Below are 25427 nucleotides of genomic sequence, written 5' to 3' on the forward strand. Positions count from 1 at the left end.
ACATAAGCATATTGCGAAAACACTCTTCAAGCAGACATGAAATGGAAGACTTGACTATAAAATGGTTGAAGGATGGTTCATATATATTTTATGCTTCAGCAATGCTTGAAGGCATATTGTGACATGTGCTAGTAAAGGTTTGTCCCAAACAGAACGTGCCTACTCACAACCTGATAAAAAAAGTTTAACCATGATGTGGGCTTGTGAACATTTCCATGTATTTCTGTACGGAAAGCCGTTTATGCTGGTAACTGATCATTAAGGTTTACTGACTATCTTTGGCGATCTGAGAACAAAAATGCTTATTCGCATTGAACGATGGGAAATACGACTGCAAGAGTATAATTATACCATTGTGCATCATCCAGGGAAGGGTCAAAATCCTGTTGACTACTTTTCCAGAGTGCCTCTACAAGTTCAACGTACTCCATCCAAGATGGCTACATTAATTTCATTGTACACTCAAATACGCCAGCTGCTACCTTGTTAGCCCAGATTATCATTGCCACAACCAATGATAGAGACAAGCTGAAGTTAAAAGACATAATTACACATCAGTCATGTAACTGACACACTTGATCTTTCACCAATGATGGTGGATATCGAAAATACATAAATGTCAAAGCTGAACTGTCCATAATTTAGGAGGGAGTTATACTGCGATGGTTGAGAATCCTAATTTCAGAGAGTCTGCAACAAAAAATAACTGAAATGGCTCATGAAGGACCTTGTGGTATCATTGGCACAAGAAGAGATCTCTGAGTCCGAGCTTGGTTTATCTTTTTAGAGGGTTGAAAAAGAACTCAAGGCCTGCCATCTAAGCAACTGCCTTTTTACAAATGTTACTCATCACACTCTGAACATATCAGAAATCCCTAAGCATGCATGAGCGAGAACAAGCATCAACTTTTTTAGTCTACTCGATAGTGGACATCACCTGATGATGACTGTGGATAAATACTCATATTTTCCATTAGTTGAAGATCTTTCATCCACAACTTGTGAACGAGTCATTGAGAGCTAAATGGCATCTTTGCAACATAGGGTGTTCCAGCTATTTTAAATTCTGATAATGGCCCTCCTTTAAAGAGTCGAAAATTCAGAGAATTAATGGAGCACCTTTGTGATCAGAGGCCAACAGACTTGTTGATGGGTTCATGAGTATACTAAAAAAAGCAGTAGTGTGCAACTCTTGAGAAGCTCAGCTTGAAAACTGTATTAAGTTCTACCCTTTGAGCTTATCATTTAACCACTCGACCAGCAATGAAAGTCCTGCGACTTTGATGTTCGAGAGAGCAATGACAATCCAGTTACCTCCATGGACCAACAATAGAGAAAGCAGTGAGAACATAATTCGTACAGAGGGCTTGGTTAACAAGCAGAAGATGAAAGCTTAAATGGCTCAGAGGCAAAATGCAAAGAATGTAATTTTAAAGAGAGGAGATTAAGTAATCACCCAACAGATGCAAAGAAAGGAATCTGATGCTCCATATGATGCTGAACCTTTCTATGTGGTGTCTACCAAGGGACACATGGTGACTGCTCAGCTGCTCACTGGTTAGTCTGTTACCAGAGACTCTTCTCAGTAAAGGCCTTTGATTTTTCTGTCTTCAAATCAAGATAGTTAAAAAAAGACTGAACCTTAGGACTTAGTGACTTCTGTTACCTCTTCACTGTCTTCAAAAATATCTGACACTTAAGATGACAGTTTTCAGTAAACAGATCAGGTCAGCCGATCAAAGAGGCAAGACGGTTGATTGAAAAAATGTAGGTGTACATGTATATACTTAAATGCATGTACAATTTTTTTTTTTTTTAAGTGTATTTTTTTTTATTTACCAGAGGGGGAGATGTAGTGTCTTGCAAGTTTTTTGATAATCACTTTGGCTCCAAACAGACTCGGTTGCAGTGTGACATAGTTTTAGAAATGGGGTCTTTGGTTGACAGTCAGATTACCCCCTGCACAAGCAAGGACACTCACTCTAGTAAGGGTAAAAGAGAGTAGGTTTAACTTCAGAGTGCTAGGTGTAAAGTATTTGTACCAACACATGCAGTAACTTAATGAAAACACTACAAAATGACACAACACAGGTTTAGAAAAATAGGAAATATTTATCTAAACAAAACAAGACCAAAACGAAAAAAATCCAACATACTCAAGTCAAGTTATGAATTTTTAAAGATTAAATTCAAAAATAGGGCTTAGAAACAAACAAAATGCTTAGATGAGATGTTAACACGGCGTCGTGATGGAGTCGTTCCCAACAAGCCGACACCAGAGGCGCCGGACACGGAGTCGTGTAGACCCCCAAGTACAGTACGTTTGGTGAAGAGTGAAAACAAGCAGATGCGCAAGTCGGGGATTGCGGCGTCTGTGCGAAACGTTGAATCCGCGCACTTCGAGCGGCGTCGGTCACGACGTGGTGCGGCGACTTCCACGGAGTAGCGGACTTCAGCGGGGCTGCAGCGGCGTCGGGCCTGCGAAGAGCATCGCGTTCCAGTGAAGGTCACGGCGTCGGGTGCACGCGGCGTCACAGTATTCAGCAGCAGCGTCGGTCCGAAGAAGTCCGAAGTCGATTTCCTTGGATTTCCACCAGCTTTCCTTTCAAGGGCCCAGGAACTGGACAGGGCACCACTTGTCAGAGCCGGAGTCTCTCCAGAGACTCCAGGTACTGGCAGAGAGAAGTCTTTGCTGTCCCTGAGACTTCAAACAACAGGAGGCAAGCTATAAATCAAGCCCTTGGAGATTTCTTCACAAGATGGAAGGCACACAAAGTCCAGTCTTTGCCCTCTTACTCTGGCAGACGCAGCAACTGCAGGATAGCTCCACAAAGCACAGTCACAGGCAGGGCAGCACTTCTCCTCAGCTCTTCAGCTCTTCTCCAGGCAGATGTTCCTTCTTGTTTCCAGAAGTGTTCTAAAGTCTGTGGTTTTGGGTGCCCTTCTTATACACAGTTTCTCCTTTGAAGTAGGCCTACTTCAAAGTAAAGTCTCTTTGGAATGTGAAATCCTGCCTTGCCCAGGCCAGGCTCCAGACACTCACCAGGGGGTCAGAGACTGCATTGTGTGAGGGCAGGTATAGCCCTTTCAGGTGCGAGTGACCACTCCTCCCCTCCCTCCTAGCACAGATGGCTCATCAGGATATGCAGGCTACACCCCAGCTCCCTTTGTGACACTGTCTAGTGTGAGGTGCAACCAGCCCAACTGTCAAACTGACCCAGACAGGGAATCCACAAACAGGCAGAGTCACAGAAATGGTATAAGCAAGAAAATGCTCACTTTCTAAAAGTGGCATTTTCAAATGCACAATCTTAAAATCAACTTTACTAAAAGATGTATTTTTAAATTGTGAGCTCAGAGACCCCAACTCCACATGTCCATCTGCTCCCAGAGGGAATCTACACTTTAATCAGATTAAAAAGTAGCCCCCATGTTAACCTATGAGAGGGACAGGTCTTGCAACAGTGAAAAACGAATTTAGCAATATTTCACTGTCAGGACATATAAAACACATTACTATATGTCCTACCTTAACCATACACTGCACCCTGCCCTTGGGGCTACCTAGGGCCTACCTTAGGGGTGTTTGATATGTAAGAAAAGGGAAGGTTTAGACCTGGCAAGTGGGTACACTTGTAAAGTCGAATTTACAGGTAAAACTGCACACACAGACACTGCAATGGCAGGTCTGAGTCATGATTACAGAGCTACTTATGTGGGTGGCACAACCAGTGCTGCAGGCCCACTAGTAGCATTTGATTTACAGGCCCTGGCACCTCTAGTGCACTTTACTAGGGACTTACTAGTAAATCAAATATGACAATCATGGATAAACCAATCACATACACATTTTGTAAAGGAGCACTTGCACTTTAGCACTGGTTAGCAGTGGTAAAGTGCCCAGAGTAACAAAACAGTAAAATCAGAGTCCAGCACACATCAACAACCTGGGGAACAGAGGCAAAAAGGTAAGGGAGACCACGCCAAGGATGAAAAGTCTAACACAGTTAGTGTGGATTACAATGAAAGATTTGTTTAGAGTGTTGAGTTTGCAGTTACATGCAGAAGGAAAAAGATGTGTAATATTCAGCTCTGTGTGGGGCGTCAGTGGAGGGCACCCAGGCTGGAGAGGACGCTACAGATATCTCAACTGTATGTACATGAACTGTTATAACTATACCACCTGCTCTAGAATTGGATCAAAAAACCTCGCACTTGTACCAGGACATTTTTCCCTAATGCTAAATTATTTTGCAATGGCATTTAGACACATGACCAGTGCAAAAACTAAGGCGCATATTCAAGAGCCCCCTAGCGCCACCTTAGCACCAACATAACATGAATTTTTTAATGCTAAGGCAGAACTAAAGTGGCTTTTTTCCCACGCCATATTTACAAAGTGGCGCAATGCATGCACTGTGCCACTCTTGAGCATATTAAGCCTGCACCAGGCATAAAATATTCAAGTGGGGCATTCCAGCACTAGGAGGCTCGCAAAAATGGTGCAGTGAAATTAAACAGATTTCACTGCATCATTCCTGGCATCATTTTTAACCCCTGCTCAGAGCAGGCATTAAATGATGTTCCCATAAAAACCTATGGGCTTCCTTGCACTTTTGCTACACTGATTGATGCTAGTGCAAAGCTCCACAATAGCATCAAAGGTTTGGACGCTATTCTGCTAACGACCGCCATGATTTGCCTTATTATAAATACAGCGCAACCATGGTGACCTTAGGTGCCATACGGGGCACAGAAAAAGTGGCGCATCAGCTCTGATGCACCACTTTTTCCTAAATATAGGCCTAAATGTGCACTGACTTAGTGCAGAAACACCATTTTGCAATAGTTGCTACATATGACGATTTAAGTTCAACAGCAGTGCATAAATGCTACTCTAGCTCAGTCAGGTGGCAGGCGTTCAGGCTTCTGGGATAACAGATGGACCTGCAGGTAGAGATCTTTGAAGCAAAAAACGTCCAGGGCTTGTGGGTCCCCCAGACCTATTGCAATTGTGTGGGAAGGAGTTAGTGATACTGGCCTGTACTAAGGGTGCTCAAGTGTCCTCGTGTAAGCAGTGGCCTCAAACCAACGCAGCTCTGTTAAAACATCATGCTGTTGGGCTCTTTATTCTGTGTGTGTTTGCTGGGGCTACCATATTTGCACAAGGCTTTGTTGAAGCGTTTTCAAGAATCCCAGGGCAGGCAGGGGTTGCTGAACCTAGATTGTACATATCAGAGCGTTCTACTTCTGGTACACCCCTTTATCTCTCAGCAATCAAGGTAGTGAAGTCATGCAGTCCAAGACTTACTCAGGGTGGTGGTGTAGAGTTACATGCTCTGAACTTCTCAAAATATTTAAAAGAATTAATAAAACATTGCCAAACCAGTGCTTTACTTCTACCTTTTAGAGCAATAGTGTATTCAAAGGTGATTTTTACTGTGCATTGGGGCAGTTTGTGCTAGTTTAAGCATTAGACGGAAATTACAGTCTTCACTGGAAATCCGAACCATGCCCTCGCAGTAAAAAACCATACAAATCCGAACCATGCTCCACTCCAGATCATGTTTACTGACAACCATATCATCAATATTCAAGGATTGACTATTTTATTTGCTCGGGGAGTTAGTTCAGCAGTATCGAGAGATGAGCCAAAGTGAGTTTGGATCATTACCAATTAATTATTTCAAAAACGACTACTCCAGCCTTGCCAGGTGCCATGCATCAAGGGGTTAACTAATGCATTTCAGTGTCTGACGCTCCCTCCATTTTTGCACTGAAATGCATTAGTCAGTCATTTAAACCTACTCTATGCCTTCTCTGCTGGAGATTTTCACTGATTTATTTTTATTACTGGCAGAGCCAGGGTTGTAAAAATATGTAGTTCACATGGATATACCCAGTGTCATTTTAAGGAATTTTGGGACCCCAGGCAAAACATATGTGGGGGAGGGCTATATCAAAGTTTCTAATTTATAACAATTTCCTTCTAACTCAAGCCTGCATGATGCTAAACAATACTAAATTATATATTAATTTATGAATAGGGTCACACAAAAACAGTTGAAATGTGTCTAGCTTGGGACACCAAAAATCCTGAAAATGACACAGTGCTGAGAGACAGAGTCAGAGATAGAGGTAGGCAGAGAGCAAGCGAGGTTTAGATACATGGGGATCAAAGCATGAATGAATGAATGAGTGCACAGCTACTCCTTGAAAGTGTCCCATCCCAGTGCTTTTCAGTTACCTAGAGAGTGCAGTCAGATCATCTATTGTTGCTGGAAAAAACAGATCTTCAGCCTTTTTTTTTAACTTTTAACAATAAGATATCATCTACTGACTCTAGTTCAAGAGGAAGTTTGTTTCATGTTGTTGAAAAATGGGTTTTTGGTAAGGACAGGTAAGTACCTACACTTAGCAATAGGCCACTTACCTCCACTTAGGTCCAGTTAGGTCTAAATAAATAAAACCTAGCTCAACCCTTGGTAGCTTGGCAATGGGTGACTAGGCTCCACTTAGGAGACAAAGCGTAAAGCATTCAAATTTCATAAAACTGTAATTAAATAAAACACAGGAAACAGTTTAAAAATCTAAAACCAACTTATAAAAATAGAAAATATTTTTAGTTTTAAAATGACACCAAAACAAATAAAATTGGATAAAGGGAACCGGAGATAGGTATTTTTAAAGAATGAAAGCTTTTTAGCACTTAGAAACGAATAGTGCCAATCTGGTCATCTGGTCATCTGGTCGCACCTCTACCGGGGGCAAAGTCAAAATTTAAGGCCAACCGCGATGGAGCCCTGCTCGGCTACAGCCCACGGGAGTTCTCGATCAAAAGTTTACGTTAGGACTTGGACGTTTTTCTGGAAATTTTCTTCAGCGGGACCAAGTCGCCACTCCAACCTCCTGGAACTCTTACTCGGATATGCGTCGTGGGAGCCCCAGGTGGAGATTTTTACCTTTGGACTTAGATGATTTTTCGAGATGAAAATCCCTTGAGCAGGACAAACCTGAATCTTGATCCGACATCCTTGGAGCCCTGTTCGGATACACTGTCTGGGAGGTCCCGGTCAACTTTCTACGTTCGGAGTTAGTAATTTTTTCAGAGATTTTCTTCACCGGGACAAACCTGCAAGTCAGGCCGGGTCGAGGTTGAGGCAAGCCGGCTAGAGTTGCCGCGGCAGGTTGGTCCCGCTGTGGAGCTTTTTTCAAAATGTTCTCTAACCTTCTCCAAACTTCTGGATCTTCTCCCATATGTTCTTTTAAGTTTAAGGTTCTTTTGAGGTCCACAGCTCACCCCAAGGTTTCAGAAGCTCTGATATGCTCCTTGAGGGTGCAGACTACAACTCCCAGAATGCATCTGGCGCAAACTCCAGTCAGGCCACTGGACAGTGGTCAGCTGGTAAGTTTCTTCAGGAGTTGGTGCAGGGGACTCTGGTTAGCAATTTTTCACCTGCAGCAAACAGGGAGTCCCTCCTTGAAACAGTTGAAGCCAGGCAAAGTCCTTCTTGTGGTGAAGCCCAAGTGTGCAGCTAGTGCAGGCCTCCAGAGTGCAGTGTCCAGGTGCAGGTCAGGGGTCAAGCAGGGCAGTCCTTCTTCTCCTGTAGTTCTTCCTTGTTGGAATCAGGGAGGGATCTGCAGTGTGAGTGCAGCTCTGCCATATGTATGATTGCTACTGGGTGAAAAACAGGGGGGTCCTGGTTCTCCAATCAGGTGCAGGGTCCTTCCCCCTGTGATAACCACTTCCTGGGAAGTGTGGCAAAAATCATTCCCAGGGAGCAAAATTCCTCAAAAATCCATAATAGCTGAAAGTGATCTTTGGAGGTGACATCTGGCGGAGCCCACCCACTGGTGTGGCTACAAATCTTAAACACATCCCTCTCCTGCCCTCTCTAATCTAATCATGGGGGCACCTAATTGTCTGGGTTTTCAGGATGAGAGTGAGGTGCTTGATTGCTCCAAATGTCCTTCCCTGCCTTTGAAGACCAGTTTGGCAGTCCTTCCCCTTCCTACTTCTCCGTCTGCTGAGGGAAGTTCTCTTTGTATTTAGCCCAGGCTACTTCACACCTCCTCAAGGCAGCCTGGCCAGGCTGCCAGAGGCTGGCCAATCAGAGCAAAGCACTACAAGGCCAACGATGGCAACTTTTTAGGTAAAATTTAAAACTCTTTACCTGAACAGGTTATATTAAATCCAACAATTGTAAGTTGTAGGATGTATTCTAACAATTAATTTGATACCATACTTGAGGTATCTGACACTTAAGAGGACTTTATAAATTAAAATAAAGTCTCCCCATTCTAGCCTATGGAGGCCATTCACTACAATGAGTGAAAAACAAGTTTGGCTGTTTTACCTCACCAGGGCTCATAAAACTATTTTTATAAGGTCTCTGCTTATAGTTACAATGCACCCAACCCTAGGGGCACATAGGGCACACCTTAGGGATGACGTATATGTAAAAATAAGGTAGTTTAAGACTTTGGAAGTACTTTTAATTCCAAAGTCAAATTTGCATATATTTGCTTTAATTTAAAAGCAGTGAGCAAGGCAGGCCTGCCTTTAAAGTGACACTGAACACCTCAGAAGTGCACCTACAGGTGCACTATCTATGCTGGGGTCCCTAAACCTACATGCCCTACCATGTACTAGGGATTTATAGGTGGGTTGACATAGCCAATTATAATTAGCCTAATTTGCATACTTATTTTATACAGAGCACAGGCCCTGGGACTTATTAGCAGTAACCAGGGAACCATCAGAGTCAGGAAAACGCCAGCAAAAAGTGAAAAATGGGGGCAAAATTTAGGGGGCCTCTGCAATCAGCCCTGTTTTCTCACCAATCATTGGTCCAAGATAGGAGAAGGTCCGTCCACCAGATAGCTAGCACCAGTGTGGTGTAGTGCTTTGTGGACCAGAACTAAGACTTTGAAGAGAATTCTCTTCTTTATTCGAAGCCAGTGAAGGGCATGCATTTGTGGGGAAACATTTGCTCTTGGAGGCAGGCTAAGAAGAATGCAGACTGCCATATTCTAGATCACCTGAACCTTGTTGAGCAGATAGTCCAGGAATTCCAGATATAAGGCATTTCCATATTCTAATCTGGAAGTAATGAGTGCCTTGACGACTGCCTTTCTTGCAAAGAAAGGGAAAAAATATAACAACTTTTTTAATATATGCAGAAGCCCAAAAAATATGCCAACCACTGACAAAATTTGTGGTTGAAAAGAGAGGGAGTTATCAAATTTAATACCCAATTTCTTAACTATTACCTCCCGAGGGCCTAGGCAAGGGGCGTCTTTAGGCCACGCGGTGTGCTGTGTATCTGGGGCATTGGAACCGAAGAATAATATTTCATTCCTGTGTGGGTTACATTTTAATTGAAGGGTGATCATCCTGTTAAAAACATATGAAAGGCATGCTTTAATAGACCCTCCTGCAATCCCACAGATGAACAGCAGCTCAGTGGCATTGGCATCTGTAATCACTATTGCCCCTAAGGTCTCTGCCAGCTGGGCTAAACAAGTGACGCACACTTTGAATAGTGTGGGGCTCAAAGAAGAGCCCTGCAGCACTCCCACTGTCAGCTAATATGGTCTTGAGGAGAAAGTAGGTACCCATACTTCCGGTCCTCTATCCTCCAAAAAGGAGGCTGTCCAGTTCAGGGCCAGTTCACCTATCCGGAATGGAGGCGTGTTAGGAGCCTGGAGTGGAGACCATATCAAAAGCTGTTGACAAGTCTAACATAATCACAATGGCCTTTCCCCCATCATCCAAGCTGCCTCTGGTGCGTTCAGAGACTTCCATCAGCGCTGTGCCCATACTGAAGTTAGGTCAGGAGCCGGACTGGCTAGGATGGAGCAAATCATTTGTTTCAAGCAACTGAGACAGCTGGTGATTTACAAATTTTTCCAGTACCTTAGATAAGGCTGGCAGTAGGGATATTTGCCGATAATTTGATTGCTCATTAGGATCGCCAAGGGTTTTTTTTTTAACAGGGGAAGAATTTTTGCCTGCTTCCATGACACAGGGACTATTGCTATAGACAACGAAGCATTAGGCCAACCTGTTTAGCAATGGCTTGATGGTGGTTGCCATCAGTGCTGGAAGGTTCAGAGAACAAGGATCTGATAGCGATCCTGGTTTGAGGCCTTGTATAGTTGCCAGTGACCCCTCAAATGGGATAAGCTGGAAGTATGAAAGTGTAGCCATAGTGGTAGTAGTTGTGCTGGAGTGTACTATATACCTCACACTGAGTGTCCAACGAAAGGCTATCTTGAATGGTTGTGATCTTATTTTGGAAATATGAAGTCAGCTGGTCACGCCATGATGGACTCTGGTGCATGCATACAAGGACATAAATTTTCTAGCAATTCTGAAGATTTCCCTTGATTAATCGCCTCCTTCATCTAGCCTCTCCTCAAAATATGCTTTCTTAACTGTTCTAACATCTGCGTTGATTTTTTTTTTAGATCTGTATTGTCAGTGACATTATCATTAGCATTATAGTTTTTTTCCAGTGTCTCTCCTCACTCCTGGGACTGTCTTCAAACTAGGGGCCAGATGGCTTAGTTCTGCAGGGTGTGCATGAAGAGGCTGGTGCAAGCTTATTGGATGTGTTATGAATCCAGCTGTCAAGCTGGTTGGCATCTTCTTCCACTAAGGGGGGGGGGGTGCTTTTATCCAAACAGCAAATAAAATTCCAGTGGTTGGATTTTATGAAATGGAGAGTAAATTGGGTAATTGCCCACTTCACTCATACCTTATAACACCAATTACTTTTTGAACTTGTGAAACTCTTGTTTGTCTATTTCATGTGCACTGATAGAGTGATTCATTGCCAAGCAGGCTGAATGTCAACATGTTCTGTAACCCACGGATCCTATTGCAGCACCCACCAACCCATGTATTCTCATCTACTAGCAAGATCCATCATCTGGGCCCTGATGAGAAAGCGGGGACTTTGGCTCTCATTACAACCCTGGCGGTTTTGGAGTTTGTACCACCAACAGGCTGGCGGTACAAACTCGGGCATTACGACCGCGGCGGAAGGGCCGCAGTCGCACTGCTGGGACGGGCGGTTTCCTGCCACATTGGTCCCAGCGGATTTAATCCTCCAGGGCAGCACTGCTTTCAGCGCTGCCCAGGGGATTATGAACCACCATGAAAATGCTGGTGGAAAAGGGAGTCGTGGGCCCCTGGGGGCCCCTGCACTGCCCATGCCACTGGCATGGGCAGTGCAGGGGCCCCCTGCCACGGCCCCATGGAGCAAAAGCGCGTGCAACTGCACCCGTCACACCGCCGCAACACCGCCAGCTCCATTTGGAGCCAGCTCCCGTGTTGCGGCCGAGATCCCCGCTGGGCCGGCGAGCAGAAACCAGGTTTCCACCCGCCAGCCCAGCGGGGATCTCCAAATAGACACCGCAGGAGTGCGGCCGCATTGGCGGCCGCACAGTGGTTTCAACTTGGCAGGTGGCGCTTGTGTACTGCCATTTGATGGAGTTTGTTTGACCAATGACTTTGTGTTTCACCACTGCGCATATTAGTTGCTCAATGTTCACCAGTAGCACATGGTATGTTTTGTTCAGTTGAGCCGCCTATGGGCTTTGACATGGCATTAGCCATTACTTTCTGTATTCAGTTGAGCCGCCTATGGGCTTTGACATTGCATTAGCCATTACATTCTGTTTTCTGCCTATTGGCTTTGACATGCTGTATCCAGTCTAGCCGCCTATTGGCTTTGACATTGCATGTCTATTGACTTTGACATGATGTATTCAATCTAGCTGCCTATTGACTTTGACATGCTATTAGATATTCTGCCTATGGGCTTTGACATGATATTATATATTGCATTTTGTATTCAGCTTAACTGCCTATTGGCTTTGACATGATATTATACATTACATTTTATATTCAGCTTAACTGCCTATTGGTTTGACATGATATTATACATTGCATTTTGTATTCAGCTCAGCTGCCTATTGGCTTTGACATGATATTATACATTGCATTTTATATTCAGCTTAGCTGCCTATGGGCTTTGACATGATATAAGACATTGCATTTTGTATTCAGCTTAGATGCTTATTGGCTTTGACATGACACTAGACATTGCATTTGATATCTAGGTTAGCTGCCTATTGCCTTTAACGTGGAGTTAGATCTTGCAGTTGAGAATCCAAGCTGTATTTTTCCAAGCTGTGTTTTTGCACAAGATGAACCAAGATGTTTTGTTCTCACAGTAGACTAGACCTGATAAGAGAGGGTACATGGTGTTGTTCTCTCTGCTTGAGCTTCGGAACAGGAGTAGTCTTGGAGACCTGGCCAGTCTCCAAAAGGCTTGCTCAGTTTCTCAGGTCTGAGAGGAGGGGGCACACCTTTGTAACGAATGTAACAGGCTGCAGAGGGTCAGATTCGAATCTGCCGGAACTCGTGCTGGAGCTTGGCGCCAGCTGCCAGCAATCCCGTGTGGGTAGATGAATCTCTTTCTCGCGGCTGACAGGGGTCATCAGCTTGCAGACCTTAGAAAGATGAAGCTGTGAATAGTTCCCACACGGTGAAGTATTTGTTTTGCTTTGCATTCAATATCTTATCAATATAACCTGCTGTGTATATTGCAAACTGATATATTTTGTTTGATTAACGCGGACTTGAAAGCTACTAATTCGTCATTCATAAATATTGTGGTTGGGGAAGAATTAACAACAATAAAAGACTTCTTTGACCTCAGAAGTGCATTTCTGTTGTGTTATGTTAGTGCTTAGAAACTAGATAAGAGGAAAGCACTACAATTGGTACCAGAAGGCGTGGGGTCGGTCATTAAGAGGTGATTAAGAGGGTGTTGACGAGTTGGTAGATTTCTAAGTGCACACTTTAAAAGTGTAATTGTTTTTGTTGTTTGGAGAATTACAGAAATTGTTTTTTTTGGAGAATCACAGTGGCACGGCAGACCATGTCTGAGAATGCATGTGTTGATAAACTGCCTGATGGTGCTACGAAAAACTGTGAATTGTTTTCTGTTTGGGGAATTACAGAAGCACTGCAGACCATGTCTGAAGATGCACGTGTAGCTAAAATGCCTGATAGTGTTTTGAGAAATAATTTCTGTTGTACATATGTAGAAAAAGTGTCTTTTGGAAGTAATGATGACAGAAAGGTCTGGATACCTTTATCTGCTTACAGAGAAATTCAGGAGAAATGTAGGAAGTTGGAACATGAAAATAGGAATTTACGTGAGCAAATTAGCCAGGATACAATAATTCAAAATAATGCTGAAAGTTATAAAAATGTTGGTTCTTTCTTGTCCCATTCCAGTAATGAGGGGGTTAAGACAGCTCCGAGCTGCACTGAGTTTTCGTGTGAGCCAGGGTTTTTGGCAGACAAAATGCATTCCTTAACTGATAACAGGGACGAGAGAGCTCAGAATGTGATTTACGAGTTACCGTTGCAAAATGCACAAGTAAAACGAAAGATTTTAGAGCAAGAGCCGACTTTCATTAGCTTGTTTGATTTTTGGAAAAAGAATAGCCCTCATTTGAGTGAAATCCTAACACTTTTGTATATGGTCACTGTGAAAAATAATATGCAGCTGCGTGCTTGTGATTTGGCATATGAAATAATGCAGACTTTAGGTTTCTGCGCAGTGCAAGAAGGAAATACTTATGTACATGTAACTCAAGAACAAGGAAAGAAAATAGTGCCCCTAGCTAGAATCATACAATGGATCTGGTACTTGCAAGACAGGGCTAGAGTACCACAGGTAAAAGAATTACCAATGAAATTGTGTGCACCATTTGAATTCGTGTCCACTGAAGATAAAAAGCATGTTTGTTTTACTAATGATTCATTGACTGAAATGTTGTTTTCTGGCACCGTAGAAGGAACAGCGTTGTATAATGTGTGTCAGATTTTAAAGCAAGAGCTACGTGAGATGTGTCATTTTTACGCTGATTTTTGGTTCTTTGCTAATGTTTTAGCAGTTTGTTTTTACACATGGCTTGTACCTAACTGGTTCAATTACCTTGCAGATGTTAATGAGAAAAATTCAGAGAGAGAAGTGTATACCCAGAATTCTGCCTTAGTGGGGATGGCTAAGTGGGTGCCCCAGAAATGTGAACAGCTGAGAGAAAAAGCCACTTACAGGTGGGCAGAGATGAGAGAGATGCACATTCCCCTAGTTTTGATAAAAACTGTGCAGCACGCACAAAAGCAATCTGTCATGCAAGCAGTCACAGAGCAGTTGGGGAGAGGAAAGTTACCAGGACAGGAATGGCAAAGTGATCAGGTTTTAGGGAGAGTGATTGCTGCAAATTACCAAGGAAAAATCGAAATTATGCTGATACCTAGAAAAGAATCTGATTCATTCATACAAATTGGAGACAGAATGGCCCAAATTGGCAAAAATGCAGTGAATGGAGGTTTGTTAAAGAAGGAGTCTGCCCCAGCCCTTCTGACAGTGCAAGAAAAGGGAAGCTGTGGCGCAGCAGATAAAAACCTCAGTGCTGATGTGTGGGCTGAAGCCCCAAGTGACCCTCCAGAGCCTGCAGTGAATATAACAAAGGGCCTCAAAAACGTCCTGCTGGTTATAAAACAGGGAAAGAAAGAGGAAGGGTGCAGTTTAAATGAAAAATGTTATTTGCAAGAAAAGTCATACTTGTTTCTTTTGCAGATCCTACCACGTTTCGCCACTGTCCCTGAGTGTGCTGTGTGGTCCCCCTTCCGGTGTGTGCGTGTGGGTCGGGGAAGGGACCGAATCCCCAACCTGAACCTGGCTGAGTAAAGTGCCAGCACCATGGATCCATTTTGCGCAAACTGCGCCTTCAGTTCAAGTTCAACTTGTTTGATTGCATTCTTCCACTGGAACTAAGCTGTGATTTTTATTTTTTTTTCTCCCTCTCATATGGAACTCTGACTTTTGCTTATCTTCCAGCAAACCTTTCAGGTGGACCGTGCACCTTTACATGAGTAGAACTCATGCCACATCAAATTGCTAACACTGTTGAATTAGAGACTCATTCAGAGTACAAATTGCCCAGTCTTTTCTATGTAGATGTATCTGATGTGAAAGGTTATGAAATCAATGTGTTAATCCACTTCTATTGCTTTACAGGGATTGTTTTGATCATTCAAATGTGACTTGCTGATAATGTTTTTTTTTTTTTGTGCTGATGTTTTTAGTTTTTGTTTGAAACAAGAGATATGTGAAACAAAAATTCATTGGTCAAAGGGCGGAATGTACTGCCATTTGATGGAGTTTGTTTGACCAATGACTTTGTGTTTCTCCACTGCGCATATTAGTTGCTCAATGTTCACCAGTAGCACATGGTATGTTTTGTTCAGTTGAGCCGCCTATGGGCTTTGACATGGCATTAGCCATTACTTTCTGTATTCAGTTGAGCCGCCTATGGGCTTTGACATTGCATTAGCCATTACATTCTGTATTCTGCCTATTGGCTTTGACATACTGTATCCAGTCTAGCCGCCTATTGGCTTTGACATTGCATGCCTATTGACTTTGACATGATGTATTCAATCTAGCTGCCTATTGACTTTGACATGCTATTAGATATTCTGCCTATGGGCTTTGACATGATATTATATATTGCATTTTGTATTCAGCTTAACTGCCTATTGGCTTTGACATGATATTATACATTACATTTTATATTCAGCTTAACTGCCTATTGGCTTTGACATGATATTATACATTGCATTTTGTATTCAGCTCAGCTGCCTATTGGCTTTGACATGATATTATACATTGCATTTTATATTCAGCTTAGCTGCCTATGGGCTTTGACATGATATAAGACATTGCATTTTGTATTCAGCTTAGATGCTTATTGGCTTTGACATGACACTAGACATTGCATTTGATATCTAGGTTAGCTGCCTATTGCCTTTAACGTGGAGTTAGATCTTGCAGTTGAGAATCCAAGCTGTATTTTTCCAAGCTGTGTTTTTGCACAAGATGAACCAAGATGTTTTGTTCTCACAGTAGACTAGACCTGATAAGAGAGGGTACATGGTGTTGTTCTCTCTGCTTGAGCTTGGGAACAGGAGTAGTCTTGGAGACCTGGCCAGTCTCCAAAAGGCTTGCTCAGTTTCCCAGGTCTGAGAGGAGGGGGCACACCTTTGTAACGAATGTAACAGGCTGCAGAGGGTCAGATTCGAATCTGCCGGACCTCGTGCTGGAGCTTGGCGCCAGCTGGCAGCAATGTGGGTAGATGAATCTCTTTCTCGCGGCTGACAGGGGTCATCAGCTTGCAGACCTTAGAAAGATGAAGCTGTGAATAGTTCCCACACGGTGAAGTATTTGTTTTGCTTTGCATTCAATATCTTATAAATATAACCTGCTGTGTATATTGCAAACTGATATATTTTGTTTGATTAACGCGGACTTGAAAGCTACTAATTCGTCATTCATAAATATTGTGGTTGGGGAAGAATTAACAACAATAAAAGTCTTCTTTGACCTCAGAAGTGCATTTCTGTTGTGTTATGTTAGTGCTTAGAAACTAGATAAGAGGAAAGCACTACAGCTTGCCGCCCGCCAAAGTTGAAATGAGGGCCTTTATGTCCAAATGAGTTCGTAAAACTAATACTAAAATATGTATATACGGTCCCTGCTCCACCAGTTCATTGTTAATGTGCTCGGGTTAGGATTTTTCCCCAAATTACTCTCAATTACTCAAGCTGGAGTAAGTCTGTATTTTTTCAAATTTTGCATCAGAAGAGTAATGCATAGTTACTGAAACGACTCCAATTACTCTGGCATATTTAAAATGTTCCCAGCCCTTCTAAATATCTTGAAAATTCTTTTGGTAGAAGGTAAAGTTGGCTATACTTAGGGGCATATTTACAAAAAAGTGGTGCATCGGTCCTGATGCAGCACTTTTCTTGCGTCGCCCCTGCCCCATCTAACGACACCATGGTTGCACCATATTTACAATACAGTGAACCTTGGTGGTCATGAGGACAAAAGCGTCAAAATATTTGACGCTACTGTGGCGCTTTGCTGCACGAGCATCAAAGATTTTGATTTGAGTGCAGCAAACCACAGGGAGGCCCTTAGATTAGAATGAGTGTGTCATTTTAACACCTGCTCTGAGCAGACATTAAAAATGACAGAGAAAATGGCTCACTGAAATGTCGAAAATTGTACATTGGCATGTTTTTGGGCCTCCGTGCGTCGGAACACCCCCCTTGCATACATTATGCCTGGTGCAGGTATAATGTGGCGCAAGGGTTCACAAAGTGGCGCAATGCAAGCATTGTGCCACTTTTAAGATACGGCATGGGAGAAAGCCTCTTTAATGCTTCCTTAGTGTCGAAAAAAAATACACTAAAGCAGTGCAAAGTGGTGCTAGGGGCTTATTAATATGCACTTTAGTGCTTCAAACAGACCTATTGTGTGTATTTCATTAAACAAATCTCACATTTGCAAATATTTAAAGTATCAGCTTCTAGGCAACTGATAATCATTTTGGAGTGCCTCATATAATCGTATTTTATGTGCTCTATATAATGGCCAAGATGTGTTAATCCACATTGCACCCATTTCTGAGCCATTTCCACCTTGATGAGTTGCCGTCCGCAAAACGGAAAGGGCAGGAATGCACCATATTTAACATTATGTGATACATTCCTGTTCTCTTCCAGCGCTTCACACAAACTGCTGCACCATGGTGCAAGGGGGTCCTGCATTGTTGGCAGGATTGTTCTTATGCAGGAAAGTGCACCTGCTTGCACAAAAAAATCCTTAGTGGCATTTTCTGCAGTACACTTAAAAAGAGGAACCAACAATATTTCTCCTTGTAGTGCCTCTTGGAGTGGGTGGTACAGTTCTAATACATTCCCAGATTGGTAAATCTAGGAATGTGTCAAAAATACGTGGGTGGATGTGTGGGAACAACCACACTCCACCCATGGCATGCCTCCTGTCATAGCACTTTGAGCGGCCTTGAGTTACTACAGATTTATTAAGCCACTCAGGGTGGGGAAATTCATAAATCTCATTTAGGTTTTGCATCACCCTTGCACCCTTTTGCTTGGTGCAAGGGTTCCACAAATCCTTAATAAATATAAGCCCTGAATTTTTATGTGAGGTGCTTTCTGTGGAATGCTCTTCTACTGATCAAATATATACAGATATATGAAAAATTACCCCTTTTGCCAAATTTTTGAGGCAGTTTCAAGACAACTGTAATGTTCCTAAGGATCTTATGCAAGATGACTAAACCCCTTTTCTAATACATTTGTGGCACCTGGCAGCTACTATTATGTTCTTTCTGCTCTGTACTTCTGGCTTTGTTCTAGTGAATGATTTTGGATGTCTGTGGGTGACCCTCACATCTTGTCCAAAGTAAACGTGCCCATCCTCATTAAATGACTTCCTGCTATAAAGGCCCTAGCATTTGCTCATGTGCACTATTCTCCATTGACCTTCAATGGTTCAGTGTCTGTGTTGTGATTACAGGTCAGCTCCCCAGGCTTCCAAAGACATGCAAAGGAATTAAAGGGCTCTTGTTTTGCCTTTGAATATGGGTAAGGCTAGGGATTTGTTTGGAGTTGAAAGACAACCTTAGAGTCCTGGATGAAGTGCCAAACCAGAAGTCGCGGCTCATGGGTGTTAAGGGGGGGTGGGGTGAGGTCGCGCAACGGGAAGGGGGGAGTAAGGGGTGGTGGTGGAGTTTCAAAGCTTTATTAAAATCTTTTAGTAAGGTTATCTTTATTAACCAATCTCAAATAGGCAATCAATTCACCATTATTACAATATAGAAACAAATGCATAAAGTTGGTTCCTTTCAAGTAAATTATTTTTGTAAATCTAGACAATAAGAAAAAAGCATCTACTGGAAATCATAAAGAGTACCGATTCAAGAAGTGAAAGCATAGATCTTTAAGCAATTCAAAATCATTCAGAACTTCCCATAAAGAAAGATTTTTAAAAACTCAGTAGAGTATCCGAGCAGCATAAATTCAGGCAAGCAAAATTAATAGGTCTCTCAGAACAAAAGTGAGAAGGGTATCACCAAAGTGCTCTGCAAGGAATCTGGAAAGTGGAAATCATCAGTCTGGAATCTGAACATACTATTGGAACACATGCCTAAATAACATTCTTGTATCTATTACTAAAACAAGTTGTTGTAGTCTTCGGTCCTCTTGTCCAATCAGTCCACAGTGTCATCATGGGAACAGGAAAAGCTTTTGTCATCTAAGCAGCCAAAGACAATGGCTTACAGACATTAGAATTAAACATTTTATAAAACGTGTTCAGTTGAGGTAAGAGTCTCATCCTTCACTTACTACAAGACAAAAACAGTTCATGGTTAGGCCTCTGCATCACTCTAATGAAATCATGCACTTCTAACACATTCTAACTAGCAAATATTATTCATGAAGAAATATTTTATGGGAATTAAACTAAAGACTTTAGTACAGTATTATATTAGGTGAAAAGATGCCCATGGGAAGGTCAAAGTCTAACATTTTCTATTGGACCATGCTTATTTCAGCAGATATATGGCACTAAAAGTTTAAGATCTGACATTACTGACCAAGGTCAGAGTTTGTAAAAGGAAAGAAAATCAATTATTTTCAATCAATATTTGTAAAGTGCTGCTACTCATCTGTGAGGCTCTCAAGGCACTGTGGATTAGGGAAGAGGCCTCATCCGAAGAGTCACGTCTTCAGGTTCTTCCTGAAGATGGTAAGCGACGGGCTTTGTCTGAGATGCAGGGGGAAGTTGTTCCAGCTGTTTGCTGCACAGTAAGTAAAAGATCGTCCTCCGGGGTGTTTTTGTGGATGCGAGGGACGGTGGCCAGGGCCATCTGGGTGGAGCGGAGGGGTCTGGCAGGTGTGTTGAAGGAGACACCGTAGTTCAGGTAGGCTGGTCATGCATTGTGTATGGCCTTGTACGTGTGGGTGAGAGGCTTGAAGGTGATTCACTTCTCGACTGGTAGCCAGAGGAGGGTCTTCAGGTGCTGGGAGATGTGTTCTCGGCAAGGGAGGTCCAGAATGAGTCTGGGGGCGGCGTTCTTGATGCATTCTGAAGCCTTTCTAAATTAATACACGTCAATAAAAAAGCCTAGTGCTCTCACTTGCTTTTAAAACACGGCTTTCCAATTGAGGCCGCCACGTTATTTTTATTTCTACACATTAATTGCATTAATTTCCATTTAATTAAAATATTTATCAGAACTGAGAAATAGTGATGAGCTGCTGACTACTACTGTTCATCTCCTATAGCATTTAGTGTAATGTTTTTAGAGTAAAATGCATCATTTGGCACATTTTGAATGCAAGTGTGCATTTTGTACTAAGAAAAAAGCACAAAATAGTGGGTTACTCTTCTCACATATTTACATATAATTATGAGTAATTTTACGGTAATTACAAGTAGTTATCCAAGTTATGCCCATACCTTATATTGTTTCTAGATTTTGCCGAACTGTAATTGTTAGACTTGGCATCATTGGTATGGTCTCCTCTCAATTTTTGCCTCTACTTCCCAGGTTACTTCTGTGTGCTGGACTCTATTTTTGCTGTTTTTGTTTGCTCTGGACACTTTACCACTGCTGACCAGTGCTAAAGTGGAAGTGTTCCCTGTCTAAATTGTATGTATACATTGACTTATCCATGATTGGCATATTTGATTTACTAGTAAGTCCCTAGTAAAGTGTGCTAGAGGTGCCCAGGGCCTGCAAATCAAATGCTACTACTGGGCATGTAGCACTGGTTGTGCCACCCACATTAGTAGCCCGGTACACATGGCTCAGACCTGCCCCTGCAGTGTCTGTGAGTGCAGTTTTAAACTGTCAATTCAACCTGTTGTACCCACTTGTCAGGCCTAAACCGTCCCCGTTTATACATGTAAGGCACCCCTAAGGTAGGCCCTGGGTAACCCCATGGGCAGGGTGCAGTGTATGTTAAAGGTGGGGCATGTACTGATGTGTTTTACATGTCCTGACAGTAAAGTACTGCCAAGTTCGTTTTTCACTGTTGCAAGGCTTATCTTTCTCAAAGGTTAACATGGGGGCTACCTTTAAATATGATTAAAGTGCAGATTCCCTTTGGGAGCAGATAGACAGGTAGAGTCTCGGGTCTCTGAACTCACAATTTAAAAATACATGTTTTGGTGGAGTTGGTTTTGAGATTGTTTGTTTGAAAATGCCACTTTTAGAAAGTAGGCATGTTCTTGCTTAAACCATTCTGTGACACAGCTTGTTTGTGGATTCCCTGTCTGGGTCAGTTTGACAGTTGGGCTGTTGACACCTCTCCTCTAGACAGTGACACAAAGGGAGTTGGGGTGTAGCCTGCATATTCTGATGAGCCATCTGGGCTGAGAGGAGGGGAGGAGTGGTCACTTACACCTGAAAGGGCTGTGCCTGCCCTCACACAATGCAGTCTCCAATCTCCTGGTGTGTGTCTGGGGCCTGGTCTGGGCAAGGCAGGATCTGACAAACAAGATAGACTTTCCTTTGAAGTAGTCCTACTTCAAAGGCAGAAAGGGGTATAAGAAGAGCACCCAAAACCCCTGAAAATTAGATCACTTCTGGAATCAAGAAGAACCTCTGCCAAGGAGAAGAGCTGAGTAGAAGTGCTGCCCTTGCCTGTGACCGTGCTTTTTTGGCTATCCTGCAGTTTCTGCTTCTGCCTGTGGAAGAGGACAAAGACTAGACTTTGTGGTATATTCCTGCTTGTGAAGAATCTCCAAGGGCTTGGACTGAGCTTCCCCCCTGTTCTGAAGCCTCAGGGCCATCAAAGACTTCCCCTACCAGCACCTGGACTCTCTGCTGAGACTTCTGCCCTGACAAGTGGTGCCCTATTCAGTCCCTGGGCCTTTGAAAGGAGAAGCTGGTGAAAATCCAAGGAAACCGACTTCTGATAATTCTGGACCGACACCGCTGCCGAATCCCGTGACGCCGCCTGCAACCAACTCCATGGTCCTCATTGGAGTGCGACTGCCCTCACAGGCCAGATACCACCACAGCCCCGCTGAAGTCCGCAACTCAGTGGAAGTCGCTGCACCATGTTGTGACTGCCAGATATCGACTCCTCCCGAAGCGCACGGATTCAACGCTTCGCATCGACGACACCTTCACGCACCGGCTTGTTTTCACATTTTTCTAAAGTACGATACTTGGGGGTCTGTGCGACCTCGTACCCGGTGCCTTTGGCGTCTGATTGTTGGGAATGACTCGGTCACAATGTTGTGTTATCACCTCATCGAAGCATTTTGTGTTTCTTAGCGCTGTTTTTGAGTTTAATCTTTAAAAATGTATAACTTTACTTGTGTATGTTGGATTTTTGTCGTTTTGGTTAGATAAATATTACCTATTTCTCTAAACCTGTGTTGTGTCATTTTGTAGTATTTTCACTGAGTTACTGTGTGTTGGTACAAATACTTTACACATTGCTTCTAAAGTTAAGCCTGCCTGCTCGTGCCAAGCTAGCATGGGGGGGTGATTGTCCTTTACCCTAGAGTGAGGGTCCTTTCTTGGACAGGGGGTAACCTGACAGCCAACCAAAGAACCCATTTCTAGCAGTAACTCACTACTAGGTGAAAGATGCTCCATGGGCCTCAATGTAACCATTGAAACAGAAACTATAGAATATAGCTTTCAACTAAAATGTAAGCAACTGGGCGCAGCTAATTTATCACTACAACATTATGAAATAATCCACAGTATACATTACACTCCACGTTGGCTGTATCAGTGAAACCCCCAGAGAAGTGAGCACTCCCCCAGATGCTCAGCAGAATATGCAGATTATGTTCACGTCTGCTCATACCACAAAAATGTGTACATTTTGGCAGGTGATTGTTGTGTTAGGTATTGATTTATAAGATGGCACCGTTCCACATAACTCATTGGAACATGTCATGACCACAGCTGTTGCAAAATTACTGATACCTAAAAACACCCCTGCGGAAAATACATTTTGGTGGCGAAATTGGATTTTCAATGTATATGTTCAAAGGCTACATGGGTGGGCGGATTGTGCAGGAAATGTGGGGTGTAGGTTTAACTAATTAACTCTCTCTCTTATCTAGCATTGGTTTTCCCATTTTCTGTAGAGCTATTTAATGTATACATGAGAAAATGGATCATTTTGTTTTCATGATTCATACTTGATTATAATATAGTTTCTATAATGTATATTAACTTACCTCTCCGCATTTTCCAAAAAAATGCATGCACTTCAAGTACATGATATGTCTTCTTGCCATCACAAATGTTGCAGTTTGTAGATATGGGATGTGACCTATGTAGAATCACTTCTAGGGCAATAAACTTTCAAAAATATATTTCCAGGCTTAAGGAAGTTTTAAGATTAACACACCTGAAGTTTTCCCTGGATTTAGATTGATGTAAGACTGTCTTTCCTGAATCAAAACTGTCCTAACACCGTCTAAGCCAGGAGAGAACCATACATTAATCAGGGCCAATCGTTCTTAAACCACCAACACTTTTTGCCCAGATTCCCCTTCATGCAAATATCATGCACCTGATTTATTAACGTTTTTTTCTGGCTTAAAGCAGTACTAACACTGATGAAGTTAAAAAAACTAAAAACCTAGCCATAAGACTGTCTTAAACCTGGAAGGACACCCTTAAGACGTCCCCACGACTGTCTAAAGCCTGAACCAACACCTAGGTACTTCGGATGTCAGATCCACTTTCTAAACTATCTTTGGGCGGTTTTTTAGTAATTAAAGGAGTAAAGTTAATCAGTCAACTTGTGACTACCAACTACTATCACAGACTCCTAATATAGGAGTTCTTGACAAATCGTGAATTCAAAACGTGCTCGGAATGTTCCAAATTTACCGACTGTGCGTATTGGGCATTTGTTTCTATTTTGTGTGTTTATGTGTGCGTGTTGGAGGAGGTGTGCATATTGTTTTTTCTTGTGCGAGTGTGGCTCTGTACCACAGTAATCATGTTTATCTTGGTTTTGTTTATGGTTTCCAGCTTTGTAGCAGTTGTTTTGTGTGTATTTTTCCACGTATCATGCCAATGTGTATGTGGATTGGTTCCATGTGTGAGTGTGTGTGTATGTGTGTGTGTGTCAAAGAGACGGAGAGATAGAGAGACAGAGAGTGCACGTTGAAGGGGGTGATGCAAGGAAGAACTTGCAGATAAAGTGAGTAAAAAGACACTGAAGAGGAAGTACATGTAAGATACAGATAGAAAATGTCAGAAAGATAGCAGGAGAAAGTGCAAGAGAAAGACACCGCAGATAAATGGGGTGTGAAGGGGAGGACAGAGGAGATGGGGGCCTCATAACAGTCAACTCACAATTGAATACTCTCAGAATTGAAGCATATTCTATTCTATTTATTCAAAAGCATTGTTGTAATACTCACGGATCTGATAAAGCTAACAAAGCTTGGCAATACCAATAGGTCTGCCTTATTTTTTGTATATGTTCGTTGTTGTGTGATAGTAATAGAAAATTCAAAGACAGAATCCCAAATTCTGGGTATAGATTTGAGTTGTGAGAACGTGTCACGAAGTACCACACATAAGACATTTGAATGTCAACTGAAACCACGGAAATATCACATAGGAGCAATCTGAAAAGTTGGCAGCTACGAGTCAGTGTTAGACCTGTCAGCCTTAGGTTGGCCTTCCCCAATCCTTTTGCCTACTTACCTCACATTTTTGCTGAAATTTGTTTTTGTTGGCCCTAGGAATCTGTGCACTATACCACTGCTAATCAGTGCTCAAGTGCTTGTGCTCACTCCCCTGAACATGGTATTATTGGCATATACCTAATTGATATAAGTGATTTACTTATATGTTTCTTGTAGAGTGGTATGCCATATACCCAGGTCCTTGAAACTAAATGGCACCAGTGGGCCTGCACCAGGTACTGTGGCACCCACTTAAGCAGTACTGCAAAACATGTCCCAGGCCTGCCACTGCAGCCTAAATGCAGTTTTTAACTGTCATGTCGAATTGGTGTAACTCCCTTTCCAAGCATTAAATTTCCCTTTTATTACAAATAGGTCCTACCTAAGGCAGGTCCTAGGTAACCTATAGGACAGGGTGCAGTGCAATTAAAAAGTTGGGCATGTACTTTCAAATTTTACATGTCCCGGTAGTAAAAAACTCCTAAATTAATTTTTCACTGCTATGAGGCCTACCCCTCCCATGAAATAATACAAGGGATTCCTTTTTACTTTCAATGAGTTGTAATTCGTTTTTGGGAGCAGATAGATAAATCATGGTTAGTACCTTTGAAATTGCAATGATAACGCCTCTTTAATGGTAAAGTCAGATTTTTCCTTACAATTTTGAAAATTCCACTTTTGGAAAGTTTACATTTTTCGGCCCTTATCCCTTTGTGCCTGTAGCCTGACCTGGGTCTCATGATTGAATGTAAGATACATTTAGGCCCTCATTCCGAG

Source organism: Pleurodeles waltl, chromosome 7, assembly GCF_031143425.1.
Source record: "Pleurodeles waltl isolate 20211129_DDA chromosome 7, aPleWal1.hap1.20221129, whole genome shotgun sequence".
In the NCBI taxonomy this organism is placed as follows: Eukaryota; Metazoa; Chordata; class Amphibia; order Caudata; family Salamandridae; genus Pleurodeles; species Pleurodeles waltl.